Genomic DNA, 21,516 nt, shown 5'->3' on the forward strand with positions numbered 1-21,516 from the left:
TTTATTGGAGAATTAATTCATTCTTGAAATTGAGATTTGATTAGAATTTTTACTGCTCCGATGTGGACCATTCTAATTTTAGATCTTATTTATGTGGAAATATCTTTTAGGTTACAGTTTATCTGTTCTTTGGTTAATAGTGGTAAATAAACAGATCATGTAGTATCTTTTATGTAGACAGACATTTCTTTTGTACTAACGAAGTAAAATATTTCATTTTTCTTTTTAACGTATTCAAAATATTAAATTTTGAGGGAACGTTTCTGAATATATTTTCTTTCTTTATTTTAAGATCTGTTTTCTACCTTTATTTTTTAAGGATAAATCCATAACATGGCTCTATATGCAAGGCGCTTAATCCCAAATGAATCAAAAATGATTAAAGAAATGAAGATAAACAATGTCCCCTCACGAGATATTCTATCGGCGCTGAAGAGACAAAATTCCAAAAATGTTTCTATAGTAAAAACATGTTATAATGAGTGTTACAAACTTTGAATATATGAGTGTGGAGACCGAATTCAAATGCATGTTGTCTTCGGATTTTTGCATTCAAAAGGATATATATTTAACCATCGTGCAAATGATACAACCAATTCCTTGGAAGATCTGTTCTTTTTTCACCCAATGTCATTGGAGATATGGCGTGCATTTCCATAGGTTATGATGATGGATGCCACCTACAAGACTAACAAGTACAAATATTTTATTCTTAATTGTTTTGTATTTATTAATAGGAGTAACATGCCTTTTATGTTTTGTTATACTAATTATTTTTTTTATTAATAGGTATAACATGCCTTTTTTTGGAGATTGTTGGTTTTACTTCAACAAACATGACATTTTTCATTGGTTTTGGGTTCATGGATAAAGAAAAAGATCCAATTACATTTGGGTTTTAAATTGTCTTAAGTCCATAATCGACGGATATGATAGCTCATGTGTGATCGTTACTGACAAAGAGATAGCATTGATGAATGCATGTGAAAAGGTATTCCCATCGGCCATTCAGATACTTTGTAAATTGCACATATCTCAAAGTATATTTACTAATTGTAGAGGATGTTGATGATGAATGAAATTCTTTTTTAAAAGATTGGGATACTTTAATTAACTCATTAACATTGGCAACATATTTAAGAAATTATGCAAAACTTGAATCAAAAGCGACATATCATCTAGGTATTAAACAAGTTCTCGATTATCTCAATCAAGTATGGTTGGATAAATACAAAGAAAATTTTGTGTCCGCTTGGACTAAACAAGTTTTAAACATTCACAACGACACTAATAACAGAGTTGAGAGACAACATGCGAAGTTGAAAAAATTCTTGCAGACACACCATGCTAACTTAGATAAATTTTTAAACCGAATAGTAAAGGTAGGCGCATCACAACACACAAAGATAAAATACATTTTAGAAACAAACCAAACTAAGTTAATGTGTCGATACAACATACCTCATTTTAATGGTTTGTGTGGAAATGTTTCACACCATGCATTGGAAAAATCAGACAAGAGTTGGAACGACCTGACGCACATCAAATAACTAAGGACGATTGTTGTTGCCAATTGCGCCATAGTTGTGGGTTACCTTTTACCCACGAAATTGCAATATACTCACATGCGAACCTAGCGATACCATTATCATCTATTGATAAATTTTGGCGTAATATTGATTTAATCAACGTCAACATTACTGATGATGCTAATTTTGGTTTCGAAGAGGGCATGGAATTTTTAAATGAGTGGAAATGTAGTTATGCCATAAAATTGTGGGACATATTTTCACCATCAACAACTATAGTTGTTGATTCAGGTACTATTTTCTTTAATATAGTAATTTGTATAAAAATATGCTAACAATTTACTTGTTTATTCAGATGTTCAGAAAAATACTTGTGGATGACCACGATTGAGCAAAAAAAAAGTCCAAAAAGGTAGAACACAACACCCCACCCATACCAAGATCAACCATTTAGCACGTACTCGTTTTGAGAACCTCCAATGTCCAATTCATACTTTAACCAAGATCAACCATTTAGCACGTACTCGTTTCAAGAACCTTCAATGTTCAAATCATACTTTAACCAAGATCAATCATTTTATACTTCAAACCCACCTATGAATGAAATTCCACATCAATTTCATCCATACGTCTGGAACATTACAGATGTCGAAGGAGATGGAAATTGTGGATTTCAGTCTACAACAGTTGCACTTGGTTTTAGTGAACATGATTGGCTTCAAATTAGGTACGATCTATACAACGAGTTATTATCACACTATCAAGAGTACGTTATGACTTATGATTTATGGTGATGCTGGTTTTTTAAATCGCATAAGTCACTCGTTGAATTACTCTGGATTGGGCTTTGCAGTATTGGAGTATTGGTTGGTTATGCCAGACACTGCTATACTCATTGCTAACAGATATGGTGTTATCGTTGTTTATCTAAGCAAGCAAGGTTCTTCAACATGGTTCCTACATTAATATGGCCCACAAAACATACCAAATCCTGCATATGTTGTTATCACCCACGTTCACCCTAACCATTATGTAATGTTTGATTTACGGGGAGCATATCCAATGTCTGATGTTTTTTCCAGGCTTCTCCGTACATATAGATCAGAATATTTGGTTACATGGGAAACATTGTATAGTGTTCGACTAAATGCTTTCAATCCGCATAACACACCACACAATTGTAATATCGAACCAATTAATATATGTGATAAATAAAGACAAACTATGTTTTTATTCCATTTTATATAGTCATTTGAATTTTATAATGTCGTCTGAATTTATAATGTCGTCCAAATTTAAAATGTCATTCGAATTTTAAAATATTGTCTGAATTTTATATGGTTATCGAAATTTATAATAATAATAATAATAATAATAATAATAATAATAATAATAATAATAGTAATAATAATAAGATTAAAATATAAAACAAAGAAGAATTAAAAACAACAAAAAACAAAATAGGGAAAAAACAAAAAAAACCAAAAACAAAAACAAAAGAAAAAACAACAAAAGACAAAAAAAACACATAGCGGGTGGAATTGGAAAATAAGGGAGGTACTTATAGCATTACCCTTTTTTCCACAGTTTCTATTAGGGCAATTTCTATACGTACCCCCACCCAATGTTGTATACCCCTTACATGTGAGTGTAATAGTGTTTGTGCACCCCCTGATGTGACACTATATGTGAGTGAAGGAGGGGTACTTATAGCACAACCCTTTACTAGCCTCTTGAAGATTTGTTAAATTAATTAAAGGGAAAAAAATTAAAATGTTAAGATATTTTTCAATTTGTATACATTAAGTCACTGGATTTTTTTTTTGTCAATATTTACCCCTTCAATTTGTATATATTGTACACATTCAATCACTATTAACAGTTGATTCAATATTTCTCATGTGACTACCTACATGGACAATCATTAAAAAGAGTCATATGTGGTATAACACGAACAAAACCCCCAAAATTGACCAAAACTATTCCAACCCTAGCCAAAGCCGGAGAAGAAAATACGATGGGTTCATCTAGCTCATCGCAAATAAGGAGGATCTTTGTGATTTTCGTCTCCCATATTGAGTATGCAAGTCCAAGACTAAAGATAATGTAACATCCTAAAATTCAAGATTGGTTTTTTAAATTAATGAAGTGAATAAAGGAAAGATGATTTGTATAGTTAAAGCATCAAGGGATAATTATAACATTAGTTGATATAATGCTTAGAAGGTTAAAAGTGAAAATAATGACATTTTAAAAGTTCGAGGACCAAAAGTGTCAAACTGGCAAAGTAAGTTGACCAAAGGGCTGACTCAATTAATGGAATGGAATAATAAAGTTTTATAATGGATGGACGAGGACTTATTGTGTCAAAACTTAAGTTGAAATGACAAATATTAAGGTTTGGTGAATTTTGGCAAAAACAAGTAAACCTGAGGGACCAAATGTGAGCAAGTGGGAAATAAGATGAACACTCCTTTCATTTCTCTTCCAGTTACGTATTGAGCATGCTAGAGATCTTCAAATGGTGATTTTCTTTTCCTTTCCATCTAAGGTTCGATCCAAGTGAAGAATGAAACAATCAAACAACGGAGAGAAGGAATGAAGGCTTAAAAGGTAAAATATTCTCATCATTTAGCTTAGAATTCGGATTTGTGGAGTGGTTCTAACCCCAATGTCGATTTTAGCTTGTTAGGATTGTTAGGGTTTGTTTTTCTAACCTCCCTGATTTGTTTTGATGATCCCAATCTCAATCCAATCGTCCCATTGATGGATTTGAGTATTTGCGGTGAAAACCCTCATGAACCCTAGAAATCTACAATTGGAATACTAAAACACATCAATGATGGTAGAATCGTGTATAAGTTAGGATTGAAATGCATTTGAGGACAATATGACGAAACCAATGGACTCCTTTCTAGTTGAGCAATTGATGAGTAAAAGAAATTCATAATCATGAATGGATACTATCATAATTATTATAATTCAAAACATAAGGTGTTTCTTGATTCCTAGATGGATAAATGGAGTTATTGGCCATAAGGGCATTTTGGGAAATGTATTAATAATTACATGATGATTGGAATATTAGAAGTGAATGGCATTCATGAACATGGATTGACACTCTTGAGATGATATTGGAACACAAACCTTTCATAACATCTGATCTTTGACCTCCTTCAAACAAGTCATTGGTTGTGAGTTTCTGTCCATTGTTGTGATTGCATGAGTTCTTGTACAGAGTTAGTAAAAATATAAAAAATGTGGGCAAAATAGTCATTTTACATGGGCGGCATGAAGCCCAAAGACCAAATCCAAAAAGGATAAAAAGTGCAAGAAAAACAATCCGAAAACAGTGTTATAAAATTTGTGTAATTTACGAGTCTTATAAGGTTTTATTAATATAAATTTCTAATTGCAAAGAAGATACTACTAAAAAGAGATATGAACAGAGAGAGCAGGTAAGTCACATGTTTGTGCCCCCTAAATTTTAGCATCATCTCCTGAATACTAAATTAAAATTGCATTGCTCCTGGGGTACAATGAAAAAAAAAAAAAAAAACTAAAATCAACAATCATGGAATCGACAATTATCAACAACTGAATCTGAGTGAGTAAACATACATGCACTTTGTGCCACAATCACAACTGTAGGAAAAATGAGATGGACTTAATATTTATAATCTAAAGGTTAATAATATTGTTTTTAATTGTAGAATAGTGAAAGTTCATTACACTTATATATATTTCATCAAACGATTAAACAACATAAAAAATCTCCTTTGTTGTCGCGGAAAACAAGAAGAAAAAGTCAGCAACAGAGTTGAACTTCCACATCACTGGAAAAAATATTAAAAAGATGAAAGGAATTCAAAGCAAGTAAAATCGATACACATACAAGAGAAATATACTACTAAATAGTGTACAACAGACAAATAGTTGGAAAAAAAAACAGTGTACATACTACACACCTCATGAGAAGTAAAAATCATTTGCTTCAAAGTTCATTGTTGTGACTGAGTTCTTGTTAAAAATATAAAAATGTGGGCAAAATAGTCATTTTACATGGATTTAATGGCTACCTTTAGGCAGCATGAAGCGTTAAAAAAAAACAAGTGGTTATATAATAGGGACAAAATTTGTAATTTAGTAGTATAAGGCTATTGATATAAATTTCTAAGTACAAAAATGATAAAAGTTGATAGGATGGTAGTAAATTGAATAGAGTGGGTGAATAAGAAACAACAAACTATCTCAATTGCAATTTAACACCATGTAACTGTAGAAAAAAACCAGCTCCATTGTGAAAGTTAATAACTTCAAACATAGAATTAGTAAAAGTATAAAAATGGTGCCAATTATGCTTCAAAGTTCACCAATTAGTAAAAAAACCAGCTCCACAAACTTAATTAAACATGCTATATAAGGATACAAAAAAGGAAAGACGCCATAGTATTATAGAAATCATTAATTAATAGAGGAGAAGAGAAGTCACCTATTTGTGCCCCTTAAATTCTAGCATTATGTCCTCCTGAATATTTAAGAAAAATTGCATTGCTCTTGACTCTTGAGGTACACTGGATAAATCTGAAATCACCAACTATGAGGCACATAAACTAACAATGCTGACTGATGTATGATAAATGATCAAAAAGAAGAGGAATGAGCAAACAACCTAAACCACACCACATTAATTAAGGTTGTATAACAAGAAACAAAAACTGGAATTCAAGATCATATTAATGCATAAAACAAAGAGAGGAAAAGAAATTCATTATCAGTATTATCAATGATCAAAAGGAAGAGGACTGTAAGTAGAAACACAATAATGTTCAGTTCAAGCAAATAGCTAAATGCTTTCATGAATTGAACTTGTGTATTGTAGCATCTTACCTTCGATTATAAGTTCATAACATTGTATTTTCAATTAAAGGATTGATATTTTTCTTATTTAGTAGGGCATTATACTTTGAAAAATATGCCTTATTATAATTAATAACAGTAAAATTTGTTTTGTATTTGTAAGATATTGCTATAACTGGGTAAGTATTTCAAAGTGCCATGTTGTAATAGGAAGAATGATGCTATAATAAACAAATCAATGAAAGTACATTGTCATTTATTGCATTTATCATAAGATAAACAAGTGTTTCCTTCATCTTCAGTGAAGGAAAAAAGAAGTGTTTCTCTCAACATGCTTTGGAGGATAGGATAGGAATCCCTGATTTTGAACTTTCTGCACAAATGAAACCAATCATTTTGATCATTGAGCATTACTGAATTAATAATCACAAAGAAACATATAAATGAACCTTGCATTTTTGCTATATACATAATAACATGTGCTCCCCAGTGTGTTGCTCCTATCAAATTATTTTTCATGAGAAGCTTACAAATAACCTATTAGAGAAAAAAAAAAAGTTAAAACAAAAAGACAGATTCTTGAAATTCAACATACCAATCAGGCAATGGGCTAAAAGCATGACTTTCAGGAGTCATTAAAGCACCTCCTTATACACACTTTGAGTAAACCCACAAATCATCATTCACATAAACACCATTATATTCATATTTCATATAATCAAGTAACCTACAGTTCCTGATCCATAGACTATAAGCACACATACACACAAACAGAGTAAAATGAACAATATTAACAATCTGTAGTCGATTCCTCTGAGATTATACAGTGCACTGATTTAGATGGTTCTTAAAAATTTAGAGTACAAGTCTTAAGTTAGGTTAAAAGAAGAGGGAAATTGCTAATTCCACAACCAGAGAAAAAGTATGGCTCAAATGGTTCATGGAGCTATGAATATGAATAAAACATTTGGTGCCACCATATCAACAACAGAAAAAAGATGAGATGATCTTAAGATTCATAATCAATTAAGCTTTTATAAATTTATTCTCAGTTATATATAGAATGGTAAAAGTTCATTACATATACTAACATAGGATAGTAAAGCCATTCAAATAAGCCCTCTCTCTCTCTCTCTCTCTTGACATGAGACACAAACAAACTAATTTAAAAGAAAATCAAGGATAAACATGTGTGAAACAAATGGGACAAAGGTTAATAATGAAATAAATAATTAAAATAAGACCCCAGGCATCTAAAGACGATGGAAAGATACCCTTACTGTTTGAATAAAACTGACTTACTAAGACTTATGACCAAGATACCCTTACTATATATTATTAAACTTACTACATCAGGATAATTCACAAAGCTTTCCTTCTCCTGTAGAAAAACAATGTAACTATCTTAGGATCTGTACAAAAGGTATATATAATTAAAATATAGAATCATGAAAGTTCACAACATTACTATATTTTGGCTGCTTCGCCATAAAACTGACTTACAGAATCATTACACTGCAATAAAAGAGAGAAAGCATCTCACCAAAATGGAAGAGAACTCTCATGCTTGTGCTCCACAACTTTCAACCACAAACCCAAAAAAGCAAAACACATAAGAGTAAATATACATGCATTAAGTGCAAAATGATAAACTCATAGGATGATCCAAAATTAAAAGTTTCAATAACATAATGGTGAAACTTCACTAGTCTGTTATAAACAGATCGGATGCCTAAAGATAGGTGGAAAAAAAAAAGACAAAAAGCTCAATTGCAAGAGTTGACAAGAAGATAACCTAACCTGTGCATGAGGCAATATGTTTAGATTTACAATTAAAAGGTTGATAATATGATATAGATATGAAGCACAGAATGGTGAAAGTTGATTAGAATGATTTAAATATGCAGGATGCATGCAAGAGTTGACAAGAGTGGAATCTGAGTAAACATGCATGGACTTTGGGGCCTCTGTGGCAACTGCAGAAAAAAGATGAAAGTTTAAGAATCTATAAATGCTCAATTGGAAAATGAAGAAAGTTCATAACATTGCTATAAATAGATATAATGACTAGGAGTACCAAAAAAATCCTGCATGTAAAAAAAACCATGAGTTTACCAGAACTCAAAAAGGAAAAAACATTTAACTGAAAACTAGTAAAAACTAAGAGGGAAAAAAAAGTGAACTTAAGTTCAAATCAGTAGTTAATAATTTAGATTCCATTACACTGCTATAAACAGATAGGAAGCATTGGAATACAAGTTTTGTCTAGAGAAACCCAAAAAGAAAATTATAATAAATTACAAGTAATTAGCACTTTGGTGAATATCATCAATCAACTAACGAAAATGTGTGATAGTTGAAAAATAACTAATCTGACAAGAACTCTTTCAATCATAGAATGGTGAAAGTTCATTACACGTGCTTTTTTTGCTTCACCAAAAAATTAAACGGAAAACCAAAAGAAAGTCACTATAAGAGGTAGACTTCATCATTACCAAAAAACATTAACAAGAGATATATAAACAACTTATATTATCTCCAAAATAAGAAGGCAAATACTGAATATACATACATACCATCATGCATAGAAATGAATGTGAGTATACATATACTATAGATGCATTAGATGCCACAATAGCAATTGTAGGAAAGAGTTCATATGATCTTAGGATTCATAATCAAAAGTTTAACAATTAATTAAGAAGATTTCAATAACATAATTTATTACATTTCTATAAATAGATAGGATACAATTTACCATCATCCAAGAGTTGAAAAAAGATCCAGCTCACTTGCAATTAATTTACCACCATGCAAGAGTTGACAGGAATATAATAATATATGAGCATGAGGCAATCTTTAGATTTATAATCAAAAGGTGAATACTCTTATATTTATATGCTCTACTTTAGATCTACAACACAAAAAATTACATTACAACTTCTATCATTCAGATCTCTCCCAACGAAATGACTTCTCTAACAATCAAAACCTAACTCCTCTCTTCCGTATATATATCCACAAAATAGACAAGTTAATGGAGATAAAAATAAATGTGATACCCATTTATCCCCTTATTAAATTTCTACCCCAACAACAAAGTACATAAAGATAAATTGGTTGAATTTTCAAAGTAAAATGCCTTGATAAGAAAAAAATGATATGATTTTCAAAATAAAATGCCTTAGAGAAGAAAATACTTGAAAGTTACAATGTTTTTAACACAAATAAAACTGTAACGTGCAATGATACAAGTGGGATCATTTTTTACAGGGAAATATGCTTATTATATAAAAAAGAAAGTACAATGCTATTGTTTCTAGGTAGATTTTTCAAAAAAAAAATGCCTTAATAATGAAAAATTCGATAGATTTTTAAAAGTAAAATGCCAATGTATCACTTTGAAAACAGTGGAGTAATAGAATAGTTATTTCTATGATTTTCTAGATCAAAATATCATGTAGTTCCCCATCTACTACCCCCTTAAGAACTCTATAAGGACAACACATTTAACAGATAAACAAGTAAAATGTATTAACTAGAAGCAAAATGTAATAAACATGCTAAGGATACCCACTATATAATAAGAATAAAAGTTATAAAAAAGTAATTATAAAAGATAAAGATGAGTTATGAAATAATATATATTTCAAGTGCAAAATGGAAAAAATTCATTTGCAATGCTATCATAGACTGGGCAAATAATACGAATAAGAAACAACCAACAAACATCTCAATTGCAATTTTGCACCACAAATGAGTTGAAAAGAACCAAATCAAAGTAAACATGAATGCATGTATTATTAGGTTCCACCATAGGTACATAACTAGATAGGATTCCTAAGGTTGAAGAACACACACTTGGGCTACCTTTCCTAATGAACAAATCCAAAAGGTTATTAAACAAATGAAAATATATTAATATGGAATAGATAGGATAACACAATGCAAGAGTTAACAAGAACTCAACATGAGTAAACATACATGATTCAGAATCAAAAGGTTAATAATTTATAACCACAGAAAAACGATGAGTTGTTATCAAGCTTCATAATCAATTGGACTGAAGAAAAAAAAACTGTTTGAAAAACAATGAGATGTTATCAAACACTAACAATGAGGTTATTAATAAAAATTCCTAAATGCAAAATGATAAAAGTTCAATGCACTGCTTCATAGATAGGATGCAAGTAAAATGAATAGAGTGGGCGAATAAGAAACAACAAACTATCTCAATTGCAATTTAACACCATTTATGAATCGACAAGAACAAACTCCACATGCATTGAAGAAAAAAGCACAAATGATCTTAGCATTCATAATTAAAAGTTTAACAATCAAGATTTCGAGAAAAATGATACACATTCAAGAGAAGTGAACAATTTCCATCTCCAGATAAGAAGGCAGATATATTACTGCATAGCTCATGTATAACAACATAAACAAGGTCATGGAAAGAACTCAAAAAGGGAAAATAATAAACTGGAAACTAGTAAAAACTATTAAATATGTGAGCACATAAAACTTTATAGAGAGACCCGAAAAAAGAAGGGAAAACAAGGTCAAATCAAAAGGTTACTTATAATCTTAAATTCCAAGAACTGAATTGTAATTTACCAGTATTCAAGAGTTGACAAGAACTGAATCTAAGTAAACAGATGATGTACATTTGGTATAGCAACCATAGAAAAAGATGAATATTTTCCAAAGTAAAATGCATTGAGAGTTGCAACGTTTTAACACAAATAAAACTAAAAAGTGCAATGCTATAAATGGGTTGAGTTTTTAAAGGGAAGTGTGCTTATTATGTAAAAAATGAAGATATGATGTCATGTTTGGTTTGATTTTTCAAAAGAAAATGCCTTCATGTTGAAAAATATGATAGATTTTTAAAAGCAAAAAGCCTTATATGAAATACATAGACATGGGTTGAAGATAAATTTTTTGGGCTTGCTTACTCGTGAACAAATCTAAAAGGTTATTAAGCAAATGAAGATATATTAATATGGGATTGGATCATAAACCATTTAAAGAAGATTAATTTGAAGGAAAAAAAAATGTAAAATATATAAAATAAGGGTAAATAAGAATGGACAAACCAGACAAACTGCAATTTACCAGCAAGCATGAGTTGACAAGAACTGACTTTCAGTGAGCATATATGTGTGTTTTCCTCCACTATAGACTCTGTATAAATAAATTAGATGTTGTTAAGATTCATAATGAAAAGGTTAATAATGGAAATTTTCATTAAATAAAGAAAAAGACCCCAAGCATCTCAAGAGGATGGAAGACAAGTAGGTGAATAAGAAAGGAAAAAACCATCTATCTCAATTGCAATTTTCCACCATTCATTCACGAGATGCTCTTAAGCTTAAAAATCAAAAGTTTAATATAATAATCTATACACTGCTATGAATCGAGTGTCTGAATAAAGAGTTGATGAGAAGACTAAATATGAGTAGAGCATACATGCATTTAGTCATCATAGAAACTATTAAAAACGAGGTGATATGATCTTAATAGAACGGTTAAAAATCAAAAGGAAGAGGAAAGAGCAAACAACCTAAACCACACCACATTAATTAAGGTTGTATAACAAGAAACAAAAGAAGAAACAGTTTTCACCATGAAACTTATAGCCATAGTAGTTTTGTCAAGACTTTTGAGTTAAAAAAACACACTTTAATAAGTATAGACATTCCTTTAGATTGAGGAACTCATATGTAGATGGAATACCAGATATGGAAATCAAAAACTTTAATAGTAAAAAAAAGAGGTAAAATAATGTTTTTAAAATATGGGCTTATTATATAGGTTTTATGAAACTTATCTTGATGTTAAAACTTTATCATTTTGTGGGACAATAAAGTTCACCTACAAATACAATTCATGACAAATCCAACTATTGAGGGATATTCCCAAACCAAACCTTGAACCACAAATACAAACATCACTCAAATCAAATCACTATGTTTCATTATGTATCTTCTTTATTCTAAATGATTGACAAAGAAACTCAAACAATGAACTTAAAAAGAATAGAGAGTAGCAAATATATTACAAATAAATAAAACCAAAAAATTAAAAGATTATCTCTGTATAAAATGAAGAACATGATGAAAAACAAGAAACCGATAACCAAGAAACTCAATGACCTTAATTTTCAAGTTGGAAAGAATTATATAAGGAACCTCTGACATTCAAAAATCAAAACCCTTCAAAAAAAACAAGATGTGATATTAAGATTCATAACAAAATTAAAGAGCTAATAAAGGAAAAAGTTCATTCTTTAGGATTTGCTTCTACAACAACTTAAACAATCTCCATGTTCACCAAAAGACTGTTATCAACAATAAACAAAATCCAAATAAATTTAAAAAATACAGACATGGTAAAGTGGCTGAATGGGTGAAATGGTTTGTATGGAGAAAAATACTGTATAGATAAAGCATGTTTCTTTCTGAATGAGAATAAATGACCTATTACCCTCACTTTCCAAAAAAGTATAGTAAATGTCATCATAAAGAATTGGTAGTTTGTCAAAATAAAATAACTCATTTTGAAAAATACGATAGATTTTTAAAAGTAAAATGCCTTGACAGGCTAAATTTAAAAGTTATAATGTTGTAACTGAAAGAAAACTAAAATGCACGATGTTATAAAAACGAGGTGATATGATCTTAAGACTCATAATAGAAAGGATAAAAAATGGAACCATCAAAGAAAAGAAAAGCTTAGAGAAGTTTACCTCATCATAGACTTCCTTGATACCCTTGTGCTCTTTAATTTCTACACATGTTCAAGATATCCACATAATGATTTGTAAACATGATCATGTTTCTGCACATGAAAGGTAGGATAGTCATATTCTAATATTCAACATACAGTTACTTCTTTCACCTAACAGGAAATGTTAAATGTTGATTTTTATTTTGTTTACAGTTCTCTTAGGTGGCACCTCATCAATAACAGTAATGGGCAAACCCAAAAATTAAATTATTGTGGCCTTTAAAATAATCAATTCTGCATCAGATAAATAACTCTCAATTTTGTTGAATGGAAAATTACATACCTTTGAGCTTTAAAACCTTTCATAACATCTGATCTTTGACCTCCTTCAAACAAGTCATTGGTTGTGAGTTTCTGTCCATTGTTGTGATTGCATGAGTTCTTGTACAGAGTTAGTAAAAATATAAAAAATGTGGGCAAAATAGTCATTTTACATGGGCGGCATGAAGCCCAAAGACCAAATCCAAAAAGGATAAAAAGTGCAAGAAAAACAATCCGAAAACAAGTGTTATAAAATTTGTGTAATTTAAGTGTCTTATAAGGTTTTATTAATATAAATTTATAATTGCAAAAACATATCACTGAATAGAGATATGAACAGAGAGAGCAGGTAAGTCACATGTTTGTGCCCCCTAAATTTTAGCATCATCTCCTGAATACTAAATTAAAATTGCATTGCTCCTGAGGTACAATGAAAAAAAAAAACTAAAATTAACAAACATGGAATCGAAAGGGACAAGTTAATTACACTGCTATTTGAAAGGGAAAAGTTAACTAAAACTAGCATAAGATTAAGGACTTAAAAGCTGTAAAATAGAAAGGGAAAAGTTAATTACACTGCTATTTGATTTTGCTTCAGCAACAATTAAACAACCTAAAAAGGCTCCATTATGTTATCAATAATAGAGTTGTTGAAATTCTTGATTACATTTTTCAGATTAAAAAGAAAGTAAACTCGTTTCCAGACAAGAAAACCTAAATTCTATCTCCAAACCTAAATAGCATAATCTAGAGAAAAAAAAGAAGAAGTCCATGAACATATTACATACATCAAAACCATAATAATAATCAAAAAAAGAATTTATAGATTTTTTAAAAGTGAAATACCTCAATAAGAAATTTTTTGAAAGTTAAAATGCGAAAAGCGAATAGTGCAATGCTTTAATTGGGTTGATTTTTCAAAAGAAAATGACTTGATATAGTAAAATATGATACATGTTTAAGGAAACATTTGAAAGTTTTATAAAAAAAATGTAAAATCTATAAGATAGGATGCACATGAACATGAATAAAGGGGGGTAAATAATAAGAATGGACAAACAACAATTTACCACAAAAGCAAAGGTTGAAAAGAACTGGCTTTCAGTAAACACATATATGTGTATTTCCCTCCGCTATAGCAAAAGTATAAATAAATTAGATATAATTAAGATTCATAATGAAAAGATTAATAAAAGAAAAAGTCATTAACTAAAGAAATCGCAAGAGGATGGAAGAGAAGTAGGTGAATAAAAAAGGAAAAAGATCTCAATTGCAATTAATAGAAGAGAAGAGAAGTCACCTATTTGTGCCCCTTAAATTCTAGCATTATATCCTCCTGAATATTTAAGAAAAATTGCATTGCTCTTGACTCTTGAGGTACAATGAATAAAAACTAACAATGCTGACTGATGTATTATTATTTATTATAAATGATCAAAAGGAAGAGGAAAGAGCAAACAACCTAAACCACACCACATTAATTAAGGTTGTATAACAAGAAACAAAAACTGGAATTCAAGATCATATTAACGCATGAAACAAAGAGAGGAAAAGAAATTCATTATCAGTATTATCAATGATCAAAAGGAAGAGGACTGTAAGTAAAAACACAATAATGTTCAGTTCAAGCAAATAGCTAAATGCTTTCATGAATTGAACTTGTGTATTGTAGCATCTTACCTTCGATTATAAGTTCATAACATTGTATTTTCAATTAAAGGATTGATATTTTTCTTATTTAGTAGGGCATTATACTTTGAAAAATATGCCTTATTATAATTAATAACAGTAAAAATTGTTTTGTATTTGTAAGATATTGCTATAACTGGGTAAGTATTTCAAAGTGCCATGTTGTAATAGGAAGACTGATGCTATAATAAACAAATCAATGAAAGTACATTGTCATTTATTGCATTTATCATAAGATAAACAAGTGTTTCCTTCATCCAAGTCTACTAATGAAATGTGACTTACCACCTATAGTAGTTTTGTCAAGACTTTTAAGATTTAAAAAAATTACATTTTAAAAAGTATAGACATTCCTTTATACTGAGAAATTCATATGTAGATGGAATACCAGATATGGAAATCAAAAACTTTAATAGTAAAAAAAGAGGTAAAATAATGTTTTTAAAATATGGGAAAACTTATCTTGATGTTAAAACTTTATCATTTTGTGGGACAAAAAAGACAATAAAGTCTACCTACCTACCTACAAATCCAACTATTGAGGGATATTCCCAAACCAAACCTTGAACCACAAATATAAACATCACTCAAATCAAACTACCATTCAAAAGAAATTTCTTATAATTAAAAACATCAATACCTCTCAACCTTGCATTTTTGCTATATACATAATAACATGTATGTGCTCCCCAGTTGTGTTGCTCCTATCAAATTATTCTTCACGAGAAGCTTAGAAATAACCTATTAGAGAAAAAAAAGTTAAAACAAAAAGACAGATTCTTGAAATCAACATACCAATCAGGCAATGGGCTAAAAGCATGACTTTCAGGAGTGATTAAAGCACCTCCTTATACACACTTTGAGTAAACCCACAAATCATCATTCACATAAACACCATTATATTCATATTTCATATAATCAAGCAACCTACAGTTCCTGATCCATAGACTATAAGCACACATACACACAAACAGAGTAAAATGAACAATATTAACAATCTGTAGTCGATTCCTCTGAGATCATACAGATAACTGATTTAGGTTAAAAGAAGAGGGATATTGCTAATTCCACAACCAGAGAAAAACTATGAATAAAACATTTGGTGCCACCATATCAACAACAGAAAAAAGATGAGACGATCTTAAGATTCATAATCAATTAAGCTTTCATAAATTTATTCTCAGTTATATAGAATGGTAAAAGTTCATTACATATACTAACATAGGATAGTAAAGCCATTCAAATAAGCCCTCTCTCTCTCTTGACATGAGACACAAACAAACTAATTTAAAAGAAAATCAAGGATAAACATGTGTGAAACAAATGGGACAAAGGTTAATAATGGGGGAAAAAAAAAGTCATGAACTAAAGAAAAAGACCCCAGGCATCTGAAGATAATGGAAAGAAAAATAGGTGAATAAGAAAGGACAAACATGCATTTGTTGCCACCATAGAAACTGTAGAACAAGAATAAGATGATTCTAAGATTCAAAACTAAAAGGTTGATATAATCTAAAGTGGTGTTTGTTTTCTGCCAAAAGCTCTTTTTGACCTCTTATGTCTACGGGAGGAAAGACATTTGTGAAAAAGACTGTTTGCTTTTCAGAAGACAAAGGATATATAAAAAGATCTTTTTGACATCTTTTTCCGGAAGACAAAAAAAAAGCTTCTAACTTTGGAAGACATTAATTTTTAAGTTCTAATCCTAATTTAATATTTCTTTTTCCACCTATTTTAAGATTCAAAACTAAAATTTGAATAATCTACAGACACTGCTATGAACCGAGTGTCCGAATAGAGAGTTGATGAGAAGTAAATATGAGTAAAACATAGCGGCATTTAGTCATCATAGCAACTATATGAAAAGCTCAGATGATCTTATGATTCAATAACAGAATCAGTACACTGCAATAAAGGAGAGAAAGAGAGCTGAAATCAGACACATCCACATTGAGAAAATATCCCACCATAATGGAAGGAGAAGTCTCATGCTTGTGCTCCACAACTTTCAACCAGAAACCCAAAAAAGCAAAACAAATTAAGACCATTATAGAAAAGAAGATGCTTTAAATTCATTAGATTTAGTCAGACTCCCATCTGTCTCCTGTAAGGTATATATCCACATACAGAGAGAGCATCAGAAAAATCACCATATCCATAGCTTCAAATAACTAAATATGAGTAGAAAATTTTGACATTAATATGATCTTATGATTCATAAACAAAAAGATTAATAATCTAGAGGGAAATTGTCAGAAAAGTCCCAATATTTACGGAAACGTTACAGTTAAGTCCTAATTTTTTTTAACATAAAAGCCCCGATTATTTCATTTTGGCTCAAATTAACAAAAAAGTCCTTTTTTTCTTTTAACAGGAAATGACATATTACCATGTAAAATCAACTAACCGGGACTTGTCTGTTCAAAAAAAATAAATTGGGACTAAAATGTAACTTTTCCGAAAATATTGGGACTTTTCTGACAATTTCCCTCTAGATTGCAACTTAGCAACGTACAGGAGTTGACAAGAACTGAATCTGAGTGAGTAAACGTACATGCATTTTGTGTCACCATGCATCATCACAACTGTAGAAAAAAGATGAGATGATCTTAATATTAATATCAAAAGGAAAAGGTTAATGATATCATTTTTAATTAAACAATGTAAAAAGCTCCTTCATTTCTCATCGAGGAAAACCAGAACAATTAGACAGAGTTGAACTTTTCCTCATTACAGTAAAAACTACAAATCAGAGAATTAATATTTATGAACAGAAGTAAAACTCATATAAGTGACACTGATATATCCCTTTATCTTTCAAACCACAACAGAATACATACATTAATTAAAAGTTTAGCCAACAAAATAAAAAGATGAATAATATATACCTGAAAGTGGTACCTAAACACATGAAAATAGTCTACAAGAGGGACATCATATTCAGGCTATTAGTCGAGTTGTTTTGAACATAATGTCCTTCCTGCAAATAGCCTGGAAAGCCCATACCATTAGAGATTAGAAAGATTCAACCAACAAATAGGAGCAAGATAGAAAAGACCATTTGATTCAAAGTTCATTGTTGTGAGTTCATGTACAGAAGAATTAGTAAAAATACAAAAATGTGGGTGAAATAGTCATTTTACATGGATTTAAGGGATATCTCAGTTGCAATTTAACATCATGTATGAGTTGACAAGAACCAAATCAGAGTAAATATGTGTGCATTAAGTAAGTGAAAAAAAGTTCAGGTGAAAAAGAAAAGACAAACCAGCTAAAATGAAATTTACCACTGTGCAAGAGTTGACAAGAACATAATCAATCTTTAGATTTACAAACAAAAGGTCGATGATATAGATTTCAAGCACAGAATGTTGTGAATATGAAGGATGCCTAGGAGTATGAATATGAAGGTGAATAAGAAAAGGCAAACAAGCTTAATTAATTGCAATTTACCACCATCACAGGAATGGATTCTGAGTAAACATCCATTGACTTTGGGTGGGGCCTCTATAGCAACTGCAAAAAAAAAAAAAAAAGGTGAGCACATAAAACCTTATAAAGAGACCCAAAAAAGAAGGGAAACAAGTGAATTTAAGGTCAAATCAAAAGGTTACTTACTAATAAGAAAGGACAACCTAACTCAATTGTAATTTACCAGCATGCAAGAATTGAAAAGAACTGAATCTAAGTAAACAGATGTACATTTGGTGTCATCATAGCAACTATAGAAAAAAAAAAGAAAAAAAAAAAGATGAGAGGATCTTAGATTCTAAGAACAGGATCATTGCACTGCAATAAAAGAGAGAAAGAAAGAGCTGAAATCAGACACCTACTTGAATGGAATATCCACATTGAGAAAACATCTCACCAAAATGGAAGAGAACTCCCCAACTTTCAACCAGAAACCAAAAAAATAAAAAAGGAAACACATAAAGACCATTATAGAAAAGATGATACTTCAAAATCATCATCATTAGTTATCCTGTAAGGTATATATCCACAAAATAAACAAGTTAATGGAGATAATCATTAAAGAAAAATATTTGTTATATAAGCCATACTGATATCTCTGTATAAAATGAAGAACATGACGAAAAAAAAAAGAACCCGATAACCAAGAAACTCAATGACCTTAATTTTCAAGTTGGAAAGAATTGTATAAGGAACCTCTGTCATTCAAAAATCAAAACCCTTCAAATAAACCCATCAAAGAAGAACCAAGAACAAGACAAGTGACAGATGAAAAACAACATATGATAAACAAAGAATTGAATCTTTGGATCCATACATGCATTTGTTGCCACCATAGGAACTGTAGAAAAAGAATGTGATGCTCTTAATATTAATATTCAAAAGGCACACAATCTACACTCACTGCTATGAATCGAGGGTCTGAATGAAGACTTGATGAGAACTAAATATGAGTAAAAAACATTTAGTCATCATAAGATTCAAAATAGAAACAGTCATATAGCTCTCCAGATTAAGTGCTTAACCCATTAAGCCAAAAAGAAACACTAAATATACATTCCATAGCATGAATATGGTACTAATTAAATAGTGTAGAACACACAATCAGTTGGAAAAAAAACCATAGCATCAAAGAAAGAAATTCCTGACCACACTACTCATGATTCATATAAGCATTTAACTGGAAACTAGTAAAAACTACAAGTGACACTGATGTCCCTTTATCTTTTAAACAACAACAGAATACATTAAAAGCTTAGCCAACAAAATAAAGATAATTAATAACCTAAACACGTGAAAATAGTCTACAAACATATATGAGCAACACAGAAAGAACTCGAAAAGGAAAAACATTTAACTGGAAACTATAAAAAGGTTACCACACAAAAGCTTGCATAATAAGGGAAAAGAAAGAGAAGTTAAGTTCAAATCAGTAGTTAATAATTTAGACTTCATTACACACTGTTATAAACAGATAATCTAGATCTGAAACATGTAAAAATAGAGACAAAATATGACTCAATGAGATGATCTTAAGATTCACAATCAAAAGGTTGTTAATAATCTCAGATTTCAAGAACAGAATCATTACACTGCAATAAAAGAGAGAAAACATGCACATAAAGACCAATATGGAAACAAAGATACTTCAAAATCATCATCATTAGTCAGCCTCCAATCTGTCTCCTGTAAGGTATATATAATATCCACAAAATAAACAGGTTAGTGGAGATAATCACTGAACCTATATCATTGAAGAAAAATAACTTTTACATATATGTGATATCCCTTTATTTCTACTCCTACAACAAAGCACATAAAAATAACTTGGAATTGCTCATCTAGAGAAACCCAGAAAGAAAACACGTTTGTAGATGAACAAATTCAAAAAATAATATATTTATATGGAACATATAAGCCATCTAACAAAGCATTACGAAACAAGACACATCTCTCAACTATTTTCAGAAATATTCATCAAACCCTCCCTACGATAGAAGGGGAAAACCCCCAAAAAATTTATTCTGATTCATTCTATCTTCTTGTTCTTAATGATTGACCAAGAAACCCAAACAATGAACTTAAGAAGATTAAAGAGCAGGATCAATCGACTATCAAAAACTATTTCAAATAAACAAAACCAAAAGATTCTAAAGATTATCTATGCATAAAATGAAGAACATGATGAAAAACAAGAAACTGATCGATAACCAAGAAGTGGAAAAACCCCCAATTTTCAAGTAGGAAAAAACTGTATAAGAAACTGTTAGCCTTTCAAAATGAAAACCCTCGGAAAAAATCTGTCAAAGAAGAATCAAAAACAAGACAATCGACAGAAGAGAAAATTAAAAGATGCAAAATACAGACATACATGGGTACTTGAAGAGACTTATCATGGGTAGCTTGCTAATGCTGTTGGAGAAGAACGATCGAAGGGAGTGCAGATTGATTACTGATATATGTAGGTTTCTAAAGGCGGTTTATGTGCGCAACGGTAAATATATTTTATTTCCTTATTTCGCGTATCCAACTAACGATTCTTCTTCTTCATGGTTTTTAAGGCGAATCTAAAGATACCTGATTTAAAACCACTTTGACTTCGAGTAAACCCCTAGGATATCATAACATATTAAATTTTCACAGTATTGGTCTAAAGATATACGAAATTATTAAAATTTTTATTTATAACCATCTAGGATATACTAAAATTCTAGTTTATATTTTCAAATATTAAATATTTTATTATAGGAATTGTGATATAATATCTCAATTTTATTTTGTATACTTATATAATCAAGTTTATTTTATATAATTACACAATCATTTTTATTTTGTATAATGTCTCAATTTTATTATAGGGATTTTTATATAATATTTCAATTTTAAAATTGTTTTTAACGGTCGTATTTTAAGA

The 21,516-nt window shown here is 30.3% G+C and overlaps 1 long non-coding RNA gene across 6 annotated transcripts; it reads right to left on the reverse strand.

Annotated features, from left to right (window-relative positions):
• Nucleotides 1–6,560: 6,560 nt before the first annotated feature.
• Nucleotides 6,561–21,199, reverse strand: LOC128134274 (uncharacterized). 6 transcript variants are annotated; one of them, XR_008232634.1, is made up of 6 exons: nucleotides 18,965–20,413; nucleotides 18,750–18,853; nucleotides 18,585–18,647; nucleotides 18,020–18,122; nucleotides 17,686–17,716; nucleotides 16,988–17,235 (listed from the first exon to the last, which is right to left on the reverse strand). It is a non-coding gene; the product is annotated as an uncharacterized LOC128134274 (long non-coding RNA). The 6 variants fall into 6 exon arrangements; XR_008232630.1 differs by adding an exon at nucleotides 6,561–6,926 and having other exon boundaries at nucleotides 17,099–17,235; nucleotides 18,585–20,413; XR_008232632.1 differs by lacking the exons at nucleotides 18,750–18,853; nucleotides 18,965–20,413 and adding an exon at nucleotides 20,974–21,199.
• Nucleotides 21,200–21,516: the final 317 nt, after the last annotated feature.

The sequence above is a fragment of the Lactuca sativa genome, chromosome 5 (assembly GCF_002870075.4).
Source record: "Lactuca sativa cultivar Salinas chromosome 5, Lsat_Salinas_v11, whole genome shotgun sequence".
In the NCBI taxonomy this organism is placed as follows: Eukaryota; Viridiplantae; Streptophyta; class Magnoliopsida; order Asterales; family Asteraceae; genus Lactuca; species Lactuca sativa.